We start from the raw sequence: 13,239 nt of genomic DNA, 5'->3' as shown, positions 1-13,239 counted from the left end.
CTCCAGGTGTTGTTAGACTACAGCACCCATCCTGCCTGGCCATTGGCCCTGCTGGCTAGGGCTGATGGGAACTGGAAGCTAACATCTGGGGAGGAGGGCAAAGAGTCCCTGCCTGCACTTTAAACTGCCATTCAGATGAAAAAAATATAGTGAATTATTGCAATTGGTGTCTGGGCCTCCCTGCCCTCCCCCAAGTACAAGAGACCAAAGTACTGTTGGTGAAAACAGATCAAAATCTCAAATATGCAGTTTGAGCTGGGGGAATTTTTTCTGATTGAAAATATAAGAACTGCACCGTATGTTAAACTCTCTTGGTGCTGCTCTCAGAGAAATCTCTTTGTCTGAAGATAATGTGGTTGTGTTAGGTCAGTGAAACCATTATCGTCTGCCACTTTGTGTAACACTGAACCAGCAAGTCTTATCTTTAATAGCTGCAAGTTCTTAACTGCAGCCACTTGAGATGCCAATTGCACGTTGCCACTGTTCTGCCCTCCACGCCAGAGCTCCTGTGTCTTTAGGAATGGCATAACAGGTAGAAATTAACTGGGTGCAGCAATGTCCATTGCTGCATATCAGGTTGGAGGGGGAGAGACTTCACCTGTTTGATTTTCTGTCTGAACTCTTCTGTTAAAGAAGCGGGCAAAAGTGGCCAACCTCAACCAGCCAATAAGGTCCAGATATATTATATATTATTGAGATTTGTTATTCCCCCCTTCGCCCAAAAGTCTAAGGACAGGCTACATAGTTTAAAAATATAAATAATGCCACAATTAAACCACAATGAAACATAATAAAAGCAGCAAATAATTATGGTGCATAAGATGGAAATGGCCCCAATTAAGGTGTTCACAGATCTTGCAGCATAGGGACTTAACAATAAGTACTATTAGAGCCCTCCTACCATGTGGTGGTTTTATAACAGAATGGAGAACTTGTGACCTTCCAGATGTTGTTGGATCAGACTCCCATCAGTCTTAGGCTGTCTTCACACATGGGACTTATTGCATCAGTTTTGCAGATTAAAATGGTAGCGCTTTTATCCCGATTTCTAAAATTCCTTTCACACTGCACTACCTGTTGCATTAAGGAACTGTTGCTTTTTCAGCTGATATGCCAGCATTTCATGCAAATGTCTTTCACACTGCTGCAATGAACGATGTCTTGTTTTCGTTCCTTGCCTATTATACATATGCACACTATAGTTCCCCCATAATTCACTGCTTGAATTTGTGTCTGGACGCAAGGGGGTGTGTGGGTAACGGAGAAAGGGGAAGCTGCTACCCGCGCCTATGCCAGAACAATGGTACACTTTTTGTCAGGCAAAAAAAAATGGGTGCACGCCTAAAGAGCAGGAATGTATTGCATGCCCAATGCCTGTCATGTGAGCAGCTGCAGCTATTCCCAAACTCCCACGATTTTCCAGATTCCCAAGCTTGCACACGGATTATTTCTGGAATCATTTATCACAGAAACGAGCACGAAACTTCCATGCAATTCCACTAAATTTCTGGAACTAGCTTTTACGTTGTGTGAATGATCAAATAAAATGTGCAAAGGTAAGAAATCGTCAGAATAACAGAAAAAGGTGCAGTGTGAAAATAGCCTTAACCAACATGGCCAATAGTTAGGGAAGATGGGAGATGTAGTCCAGCAACATCTGGAAGGCCACTGGTTGCCTGTCTCTGGCCGAGAGCCAATGGCTTCCTGATGTGTAATTGAGATGTGTGTAATTGAGCCTTGATGCCATTTTATTAAATGAAAAGCTGTTTTGGAGGGGTGCTGTTTTAAGAGGAGAGAAGCCGAAGGGGAGGGAGGAGGTGCTCTCTTCTTTTCCTACCTGCTGTTTTCCACTCCACCCCTCTAGCTCGCCCCCAGTGATTTTTCTTCTTGCAAGGGCGGTTAGAACGATTGTGTGGGAGTGGACAAAGGGAGAGCAGCAACTCCTGGATGCAATTTGGAATGGGGAAATGGTTGGTGGCAAAAGGGTCGACATTGCCCTGGGGAGAACAGCATGTGTAAATAGAGAGTGGGTTAAGCATGCACACCTGCCCCACCCACCCAGTGACCCCCTACTGCCTCGTTTGCCTTCCAAGGAAAAGACAGGGTTGAGAAATGCTTTTTCCTTACCATATGTAGTTCTGCCAACTGGGCAGATTTGAGGCTGCTGGTATGAAAAGGTAGCTCTTCAGTTGCTCTGAGCAACTGATTGTGCCAGGATTCAGACAATGAAAGGCCTGTTGGCTGCCGAAGGTGCCCTGTGAAAAGGGCCTCTACCACAATGCCCGGTGAGGAACACTTGTGAAATGTTTCTACTTGGCTATTTCCTTCCCTGCTGCAATAATCAACTACAACTGTGTTCCTCTTTCTCTCTTGAGGGTTAGAATTCCTGACACAAAGGCATAGGTAGGTGGGCAAGGTTTTTATTAGCTCCAAATCTACCATTGGGGGAAAGCTGTGGCTGGGTTTTATCAGCAGAGTGTGCCGGTGAATGGTTCTTCATATAAACCAGGAGGGAGGAAGCTGAGGGCTGAAGGTGGACCTCTAGGCCTCTCCACCTGGCCCTTAGGACTCTTCCAAGGGCACAAACCTCCCACTGACCTTGTTCTCTGGCCTCTTCGAGTGCTTTTGCTTACCTGGAATGTGTTCTTGAATGGTGCTATTGCCTTTTGCTCACCGAAACAGAGACATATGTTTGTGTATGTACTGTATGCACGGCTGGAATTTAAGGTAGGGACACATTACTGGCTTAAAATACAGTCACCCGTTCTTTGAATCCGGGGACACACGACGTTACTTCTGATCACCTACCATCCACTGGTTTCTTCGGAAATACGATGTTTTGATGTGGTATAAACAATACCACCTTCACTCTGACATTAAAACTGTTTGAGTGGCGAATCCCAAGGTGTGTACAGCGGAAAGGTCTCTGGGCATGGTCCTACATGCCTAATGTCAGTGTGGTGTGCATGTGTATCTCTGAGGAGCATCCCATTTCCCACCCACTGCCTGCTTCTGCAATCCCACGCATGTCTACTCAGGGTTGCCAGGTTCAATCCCTGAGACTGATCCTGTATCTTTAGGAGACGAGAAAGTCAGCCAAGTGCAGGTGTTCTTGCAACACTGTAATGGGAAAAAACACAACGTGGAATTCTCCCTTCCCTCTGCACAACTTTTAAAGATACAGAAGACCACTGAGAGGCTGGGCCTGGCAACCAAGAGGTCTTTTGTATCTTTAAAAGTTGTGCAGGGGGAAGGAAGAATTCCACCTTGTGGTTTTTCCCATTACAGTGTTGTCAGAACACCTGCACTTGGCTGACTTTCTCTTCTCCTAAAGATACAGGATCAGTCTCAGGCCAGGAACCTGGCAACCCTATCTACTTGGCAGTAAGCTGAATGCAGTGGGGCTTACTCTCTGCTAAACGGGATAGGATTGCAAATCTCGTTCATTGTAAAACAAGGGGTGGAGGGGAGAGGGGACAGATCCATGCTCATCTCTGCCCATCAGTCTCTGCAAAAAAGAAGGGGAGGGGTCTGTCTCATCTCACTCACTTTAAAGTTTCGGGGTGAGGGAGTTGCAGGGATGAAAGCTCCACCAATAGGAGTTTGGGTGGCCAGAGGAGTGGGGAAACCGTGTGCAGACAGTGGGTAGCTGCAAAATCGAATTAAAATGCAGCAAGGGTTAAAAAAACCCAAACAGCCTTGCTGCATTTTAAGCCTGCAGTGTGTCCCCATCCTATATCTACTGTAAAAAGATGTAATCACATCCAGTGTGTCACCCTCTTTTTGCCTCCGGCCCTGGCCAATCCTGGCATGTTGCTCAGAAGGGAATGTGGCCCTTGGGCTGGGAAAGGCTCTCTGTCCCTGTGCTAAACAATTCCCTGCAGATATCAAAAGTAGCGTGTCAGGGAGAAGGGCCGGGCCGGTGGAAGAACCCAGTATCCTTAGGCAGGGAGAGCAGCTGCCAGGGTCTAAGTGTCCTGGCAGCGCCCACTGTTGCTGTCCCTTGTGTCTGGACTTATGGCAGCAATGGCAGGGAAGCAGCCTGGCATTTTGACTTTCCCAGAGTATTTTGCAGCACCTGATGTAGCCCTGAGCTGGAGAATTGGAGAATTTAATATGTTTTTTAACCCTTTTAAAAAGATGTTTTAAAAGCTTTTTTAAAAAAATGTTTTTAAAGTTGTTTTGTTTTGGTGTATTTTAGGGTCTGTTTTATGTTTTTATGTGTTTTTAGCGCTTCTGTTTGCCGCCCTGGGCTCCTGCTGGGAGGAAGGGCGGGATACAAATCAAATAATAAATAATTAAATAAATAGTCAGAAAATTTAAAATGGCAGGCAGGTTCTCAAGACACAAGTGCTGCCACCAGATAAGCCAAGTGGGTGGGTGGGGCATTGCCTCTGTAGGGAGCCACCACCTGGGCCCTTTCCCAAGAGTCTCCTCTAACTTGGAGCTGGCCCTGGAAAAGGGATCCAGCTTAGCCTATTTTCCCTGATGTGTTAGCCTTCTACATAAAGGGATATGTATCTCAATAAAGCATTCAGTCAATGCTGCAGTCTGAAGTGGCATAGCCCAGTCACAGGTTTCCCATGTCTGTGAGGATCAGACCCCTATCCGTGTATGAAGTTTGGATCAAACAACCCAGACACAGGTTTCCCACCTCAATGAGGACTAGACCCCTGGCCATGTACAAAGTTTGGCTCAAACTGTGGCTTGCTATTAGTCTCTCCTAGGTGGCAAAAGGCAGTATTTGTTCAGGTAGATGGGTGGTGGCCAGAAGGAGAAGAGGAGGGCCTAGCTAGGGAACAAAGATCAGGTTGCATGCTAATATCCTAAGAGGAAGGATTTTTATGCTGCATTTATGTTCCTTTCAAGCTAAATGTGGGGATGAGAGCTAGGTTTACTATTAAAATGAATCAAATCTCACTAGTTTTTTCTCCTTGAATATGCAAAAAGACAGCCTGATGCTGTGAGATGTTTGTACTAGGAGATTCTGCTAGCTTTGGCAATGATCTCTCTGCACAAGCCCCCAGAAAACACACAGGGTGGTATTCACTGCTAGTCCTACTCAGACTAGACCCACTGAAGTTAATAGACATGACTAACTTTGGCTCATTCATTCCAATGGGTCTACCCTCACTAGGCCATAACTGAATCCAACCCACATGTTCTCCAGCATCTGAAAGAGGTAGCAGCTGCATGCTTGTTAAATGGGAAGGTTATAGCAAAAAATGTATATTCCCCAATATGCAACATTTTATGCTGTACATTTTACAACCCGCTTCGGAGTCTTTTTGCTCCTAGCATGCTCGGGGATGTGGCCTTTGGGGCTCATTCTGGGGATGGCAGTCTGAGCATCTTTCCTAAGGGATGCTTGATTTTTATGGCGTGGCTCGTCCAAAAACACACACGCACAGCTTTTTTTTAAAAAAAACCCTTAATTCAAATCCTCGCTGTTTTAACGAACCTCCTGATTTATCCCCTCCCCCAATCGACCCTGCGATTTCTTCTTAGAAGTCTTGATTCCTGGCCAGTGTTTATCTGCAGGGGTTCACTGCGTCTGTTTCGGTGTCAGAAGCGCAACACGAATTCCTTCTCCTCCCCCGTTTTACCGCTTTCAGTACACTTTCTCTCTCTTTCGCACGCCCACTTCATTTTCTTCAGACGAGCCACTGAGAAACAGAAAACCGCGTGGCGAGCTTTATTTTTTGGGTTGGTGCGCTGAAGGAGCATGCGCAGTACCTTGACGGCCGCCGCCACAGCAACCGCCAAGCCCCAAACTGGCAGCAAGGGCTGAGCCTCCCGGTACATCCGGGTCACTGGCACGCACGCGCGTGACGCACGCCCGGCGGCGGTTGTCGTTGTCTTCTCCGCTACAGCCTGGTCCCTGCGGGCGCTGCTTCTTGCCGCCACCGCTGCCCACGTCGGTCCCTCCCCTCACCTTCGGGGGAGGGGGCAGCGCGGTGAGTGTAATCCAGGAAAAATGGGGGTGGGTGGGGAGGAAGAGAGAGAGAAATAAAAGAAAGACCCCCCTCCCCAAAAACTCGCCTCAGTTTCCCCCCTCCGCGCTCTCTCCTCATTGGCTCTTTCTGTGGAAGCGCTTCGCCCCGCCTTCTCGGCACATGGACTGGCCCCGCCCACTTCGCCTCTCCCTGGAACCCCCTCCCTCCGACACATGCGCCTCTTCCACCGTCTCCATGGAAACCGCTCCTTGTCCGTCTTCTCCGCCCTTCCCTTCCACGTGGGGCTGTTTCGGTTTTTCTTCGTCTCGTGGCTCTCTGCCGCTCGCTGCTGCTTTTCCTTTCCGTTCTTCTCCTCCACCCCCAGGCTTTTCCCCGACGCAGTGTTGCATCATCATCATCTTCCTCCTCCTCATCATTGCAGCAACGCTTTCTCTCTTATGCACACTTGTCTTCTACTCTTCGCCCAGTGGCTTCATTTTGTGCTTCTTGGATCTTGACAAGTTTTACCCCAATTTTCTTCGTTTCCAAGGAGGCCTGTTCCTCTTGCCCCCCCCCCCCCCGTGCTTCTGACCACTCTTGATAAGGCCCCCTTTCTTGAGCTCTTCGGAATTTCTTCATCTTGGACTCTTCCCACTCAACTAATGCAGAATTCTAGCCCTTCTTGATCCTCCTCTTACGTTCTTGTTAATCCTGTTAAGCTCCCTCACCTTTCCAACTCCATGTTTTGTTTAATGAACCCTGGGACCCTCTTTGGCTGGTGATGTTTCTTATCCTGCAAGCTGGGCTGCTCCTGATTTGCCTAAGTAGGTATGGCACTTCTCATGTCTACTCCACATGCATCCTTCCCCACTAAATTCCGCATGGATTGGACCGTTTCTGCTTGACTTTTTCCTTCCGTATAAACCTTATTTGCTTCCTGCTACACCTGAATGTGGATTTATTTCTGATGTGCTTGTTTTCTCCAAATGCACATAAACCTGATGCCTTCCTTTCCATTTCCTAAGTTTTGACAGCCGTATCTCTCATGCCACAGATTTATACCATGACATTATGATATAGGCAGTTTTATTTTCAGTACCTTTCCTATTATATAGAAAATACAAATGCTATAAAAATGTGGCTATTAGCTCAAAGGCACAACCTGGTAGCAGTAAATTTTCATAGGAGAGGCAGTGTTACCTTTGTGTTCTATATCTGATATCTGTCCAGAGAGCAGGGGAGGGTAGAGAGAGGTAAGCTATAGTTAATTGGTAGGAGGGGAAGATTTTGCAGTCATAGCATGAATAGTTAGTTATTTGAAGGTGGAAAAATCAGTGTGTCGCCAGACACAGAAGGAGAGCATAGCATGGTGAGAGCACAAAGGCAGATGAGGGCGGATGGAACACAGATGTGGGGCTAATTGGTTTGCAAGGCTGAGAAAATGCAGAGGTAAAATAAGTAGGCAGAGGTGAAGATTTGGAGGTCTAGGACAGCCTCTCCCAACCTTTGGGTCCCCAGATGTTGGATTCTAACTCCCAGCATGGCCAGTGGTCAGGAGTGATGGGAATTGTAGTCCAGCAACATCTGGGGATCCAAATTCCCATCATTCCTGTCAATTGGCTATGCTGGCTGGGGCTGATGGGAACTGGTATCCAACAACATCTGGGGACCCAAAGGTTGGGAAAGGCTAGGCTCAAGAGCTTGAAGTTTTATAAGGAAACCTGTGGAGAGTCAGCATGGGTATTAAAGGAGGGATCCTCTGCTAGAGTGTCTAGCTAAAATGTACTCCCCTGTGTTTCAGTTTGCATCGATAGGTTCACTTGTTTCCCATGGAGAAAGCTCAACCTAGCGTCCATCTCTTGCAGCCTTCTGTATGAATCTCGAGTGGTTATTTACAAGTCTGTTCTACAGGCTGTGTTTTAAGGCACAAAACCTCTGAGCTGTCGTCTTCTAATATATTTTAGTAAGGGGTTTCTGGAATCAGGAGCTGAACACCTGGCTAGTTATTTCAAATCTGTATGTAAACTTTTGGTGCCATACAGCTCTCCGCTCTGCCTGTACTGTTCTGCCTCTGGCCTTGTTCTCTTCTGCCTCCTTATAGTCTATATTTTCTTAGCCTCCTAGCTATTCCTTTCTAGGCTTAGTTTGTCGTTGTTGTGTCCTGACTTGCCCGTATTGCTAAGCGTTATTATCTGAGCTAAGCCAGTGGGAGCTGATCCAACGGCAACCCAGAAGCTCTTCTGACTGCCCAAGCGCTGCTAATAAATCCCCATAGGCTTCATCATCATGACTGCCACAAGAAAATATTAGTACATTATAATATATTTTATCTTCTGGGTGTTTTGTTTTTTGAATGGTGGGCTTGTGCTTGTGAGACCTCGGAGCAGATCTCTGCAAGGTCATGAACTCAGAATTGATATGCCCAGAAATGACTCAATCCTACCCTCATTTTCACCCATTGCTGAAATAGAGACATGTTTGGAGAGGGGCAAAAATTGTGAAGAATTTTACACTAACAGAATTTTGTGAGATGTGGTGGCATTGTGAATGTTGGCAACTACTAAGCCACAAACTGTTCATTTATATTATGGCATCTATTTATGGGGCTCACTGACCAGGAGATTGCAGCCATATTGGAGCTAGCCGCCCAGCAAGATCAGCCTCAAAAGACCTTCTCTCCGTCCCACCAGTTAAAACAGCTAGACTGGTGAGAACTAGGGAAAGGGCTTTTTCAATCGTGGCACCCACTCTGTGGAACTCCCTCCCAAATGACATCCGCCATGCCCCCTCCATGATGAGCTTCCGCCGGACCTTGAAAATCTGGCTCTTCAGGCAGGCTTTTGGGGCGGGTTAGGTTTTAGTGTTATTGTTGGGATTTTAAGGTTTTAATGTGAATTATATGTTTTTATGTTGTATGTCGCCCAGAGTGGCTGGTAAACCAGCCAGATGGGTGACTAATAAATTTAATAAATAATAATAACTTGGATTGGTATTATTCCTCTGGCCTCTGGGCCGATCATGGCTCTTCAGGGGGTCCTATTTGGTTCCTGAGGCCATTTTCTCCAAAGCATGCCCATCAGCTGATGGGCAGGAGAACAGAATTTAATCCTGAATTTGGAGTGTGAACCTGTTTCCAGCAGGAGACAAGATCATCTAGCCAAGGTAACAAGTCCCTTTCGAATTCCATCCCCTTAAATATTAGACAGGAACCATCTCTGTTATCTTTTTGGTGCCTACTGAAGACCTTCCTCTTTCAACAATCCTTTTAAGCAGAAACCTTATCCCAGTCTGTGTCTGTGTCAGAATTGCTTGTTAAGGTGTTTTATTTTTTAAAACGTTTTTAAGAATTCTTTGTTTTTGAGATGTTGTAAAATGTTTTTAGTGTTTTGTCCTTTCTTTGCTGCCCTGGGCTTCTTCTGGGAGGAAGGGGGAGATAGAAGTTTGATTGATTGATTGATTGATTAATAATATTTAATTCCTGCTTATCAGCTGAGCCGAGATTAAAGGCCTGTGCAAAAGTGCCCTTTGAAGCAGCTCTCTCATGTGTGAGGTACTTCAAAGAGGCTTTCCCAAAGACTTTATGACAACTCATGTGCTCCTGTTTGCTGAAATAGAACTATGGGGGCTGTCTTAAAGCCTTTTCCAAGTCTCCCCATGCTTTCCTTTTAAGTCTCTGACTCCAAAGAGGCTTTTGCAAGTTTCTCCCCCTTTCCCTTTAAGTATGTGATCTCAGATACTTAAAAGCAAAACACAAGGTGAGCTGGCCCACCCACCTGTCAATCATGTGATATCATAATGAGATCATGTGACTGACTGTCAGATTTGGCCCATGAGGCAGATTCTGATCTGTCCCATGGAGCCAAAAAGGTTCCCCACCCCTGTCTAATACCAATTAAGTCTCTAGGAGCTTTTCAGAAGTAGTCTTCTATCGGGACTTCCGGGAAGGGTGACTTAGCCTGTGCCTGCTTTTGAGACGGGCTCCTGCCTCAAAAGAAGCTTATTCAGATATATCAGTCAGATTTTTTTTTTTTTGACTGATTAAACTTCTCCCGGGTAGGGAGAAACGAAGAGATTAACCTCAAAGCCTATTTTTGTTGGGACGACCAGATCTCATTAATTTATGGGACGAGGTCCAGCCGACGAAGGTGGGACGGATTTTCAACAACAAGCTCTATCTGATAAAGCGAACGTTCATCTTATCTTCTAAGAGAGAACGCACTAACAGGCAAGCACCCTTCTTTCTATATTTTTCTTTTACTTGACTTAAATTGTTGCTGTTTAAAAGAGATTTGCCAGATTGATCGGTTTTTGACATCTCACTGGGGAGCCATAACTTCTCTCTGCTACTCACTAATTAATAGCTTATCTCTGTTTTTGTTGCAAAAAGCTGTCCTGGATTTGCATTCTAAAGATATACACAGAAGAGGGATTTCTATTCCAGATTTTTATTTTGAAGAATATTATATTGTCTGAGACTACTCTCTTTTTGGTCTATTTTATTTTGACGAATCTGTTTCCTGACGACCGCCATTAATTGTTTCGATCCTGGGAACTGCATTTTGTTTACTTAAGCATGGAGAGATAAGGCTGTCTGCTCTGTTTATACTGTGATGTCACCAAGTTTGGAGTATTAACCCAATTGTTGCTGAAATAAGAAGTGGTTTTCCTATATTTTTCTTTTAAAATGGCAATTAAGAAAGTGGCTGAGAATCTGGAAATATCTATGTTTCAGAAAATAATGGATGAGATTGAGATAACGAAACAAAACCTGCGACAGGGTTGTAAGGAGCTGAAAATTGAATTGAGTAAAATGAAGCAGGAGATTAAAGATATAGGGGTCCCTGTGAGAGAGGTGACCCTGGAAGGGGTCCCTGTGAGAGAGGAGACCCCGGAGATTGGAACAAACGTGGAACAGGAAAAAGATTTGGAGTCTATGGACTTTAGAAACAAAATCTATTGTTTGGAGACACAGGAGATTAAAGACATAGGGGTCCTTGTGAGAGAGGAGACCCTGGAGACTGGAACAGGGGTCCCTGTGAGAGAGGAGACCCTGGAGACTGGAACAGGGGTCCCTGTGAGAGAGGAGATCCCGGAGATTGGAACAAACGTGGAACAGGAACAAGATTTGGAGTCTATGGACTTTAGAAATAAAATCAATTGTTTGGAACTCAATGTTATCTCTGAAGAAATTAATGAAGATTCTAGAGATAAAGTTATCAATGGCATGGATAATCTTCTGGACTGGAATGATGTGATGGAGCCCAATATAGAGAAAATCTATGGAATTAACTGCAGCCATGTGACAATGGAAAAACTTTCAAGAGATGACCCAGTGTATTTTGAAAAAAAGAACAGAGATATGATTTTACAGCAGTATTTCAGCAACCTATTCAGAATGGATGGCAAGAAAATATTTGGGATAGAGGTAATTCCCATCAGACTCTTACTATATGACTATGGCTTTGACAGCAAGATTATTATGGAATACTGATAATGGAAGATTGGATACTGAAATTACTGGACTTAACAAGACTACTGAAGATGGAAGATGGAAAATGGAACTAATAGGGATAATAGAACAATGGCTACTGAAATTACTGAACCTAACAGATTCTGATGTGATGGATTAATTGAAATGTTTATTTTGACTATGGTTATGACAATAAGATTATCATAATTAGTAATGAGATGGATTAATCGATATGCTTATCTGGAAAAAAAAAATTGATAGATATATTTCTTAAAGAATTGAAACCTCTCTTTGACTTTTTGTGGAAAGAATAAAGTAATGTTTATGAGATTTGATGATTAAGTAAGATAACTACTGGAGGAAAGTGATTTTATAATATGACTTAAGAGACAGGATTGTTATATATTATAGACTTATAACTGATTTGATCTTTGACAAATGGGAAGTCAATATTTTACTCTTTATTTTTTATTTTTTTTTCTTTTTTTATTTTTGTTTAACTATTTTTGATTTTGTTTTTTGTCTTTGAATGTTTTATGATTTCGTCTTGTATGTTTTATGAAAATCTGAATAAAAATTATTGAAAAAAAAAAAAAAAAAGAAGTAGTCTTCTATCTTTAAATGGATCACTGCTTGTAAATTGCACTTGGGATGTGGATGATGTATGGATGTTCTCAGCAATTTTAGTCTATTGCAAAATAAGATGGCATGTAATGGCATCTTCCATTAAAGATGCAAAGGAACCTGACTCCGCTGTTGCTCAGGAACTGCCCTTCTTAGCCTGAAGTGTTAGTTACCTGTATTCCTCAAGCATAGTCTACTATTTCTGCTACAAGCTGCTTAAATTTCTCCATCAGCATCTTTAAGAATCTTTGATAATATTACAATAATGTGTCATCTGTGCCTGCAGAGAATAAAAGGAGCTAGTTTTACCACTTGAGTACCATTTTACCTGACCAGTAAATAGCAATTCACCACATTGGCTATGGCATGTATCTTCTCCACGTGACCAGGACAGATATCTCTTGTAAATTGGAAGACTATTCCACCCCCTCCTCCCGCCCCTTGGCTGTCAGTTTACCTGTCATGTGCTCTTGTTCTTAAATCTAGTAGCCTAAATTCCCAGCCCAATGATGATTGCTTACCCTGCTGATACAGTCACCACTAATGGCCCGCCTGCCAGCTAGAAGCATTGTTTGCCCTGAGCATGCATCTATGTGTAATAAAGTGCACCTTATTTTAAACTTTTTGCTAAGACATATCCTTGATGTTGTTGAGGGTCAAGAAGAAATCATTTAGTTGTCTCTTGAAAACCCTATTCATAGGGTCGCCATAAGTCAGAATCTACTTGAAGGCAGTCCATTTCCATTTTGAATAACTTCATGGCCTGTTCAAAGCACATGTATTTTGTTCTACCAAAACTAGTGAGACTTATTCCCAAAGTAAAAGTGATAAACTTCAGGGTAGAAGTCCATCTTGAACTTTCATTCATTAACTGCCCTAATATGAGGCTTTAAGAATTTGTTTTTTAGGGGCATTTTTACACAAGGGCCTATCTTGTTCAAAGCCCACTTCAGTCTCCAATTTGTAATCTCTTAGGTGAACAAGTTAATTGGAATCCACAATTAATTAGCGAGAAAGCCCTTCCTGTTTAAAGGCTTTTATTCATCTGTTGCTTCTTTGTGGACAGATCAGTCTTGAATAATTTCCACCATCAGAAGTGAAAATATGACTGCATAACATAGTTGGTGTTCACTTATTTCATTTTTAGTGGCTGTTCAGAGGTTAATTTGAAAGTGAAATTTCTTTTACTTTATTTAAGTGTGTAGGGAG

General features: G+C 43.8%; 1 protein-coding gene across 3 annotated transcripts in view; it reads left to right on the top strand.

The window, feature by feature from the left end:
• CYRIB (CYFIP related Rac1 interactor B) overlaps window positions 1-13,239 on the top strand; it is a 96,969-nt gene that overhangs the window by 22,755 nt on the left and 60,975 nt on the right. For 2 of the 3 annotated variants that reach the window (XM_061606747.1, XM_061606772.1), the window contains exon 1: window positions 5,735-5,957. The exons of the other annotated variant lie outside the window; for it this stretch is intronic. The gene's annotated coding sequence lies outside the window, so the exon portion shown is untranslated. Of the gene's footprint in view, window positions 1-5,734; window positions 5,958-13,239 lie in introns of those variants that run through there. 3 annotated transcript variants of the gene reach the window in all.

This window comes from Rhineura floridana, chromosome 1 (assembly GCF_030035675.1).
Source record: "Rhineura floridana isolate rRhiFlo1 chromosome 1, rRhiFlo1.hap2, whole genome shotgun sequence".
NCBI classification, from domain to species: Eukaryota; Metazoa; Chordata; class Lepidosauria; order Squamata; family Rhineuridae; genus Rhineura; species Rhineura floridana.
This window is presented reverse-complemented; position numbering and strand designations above follow the sequence as displayed.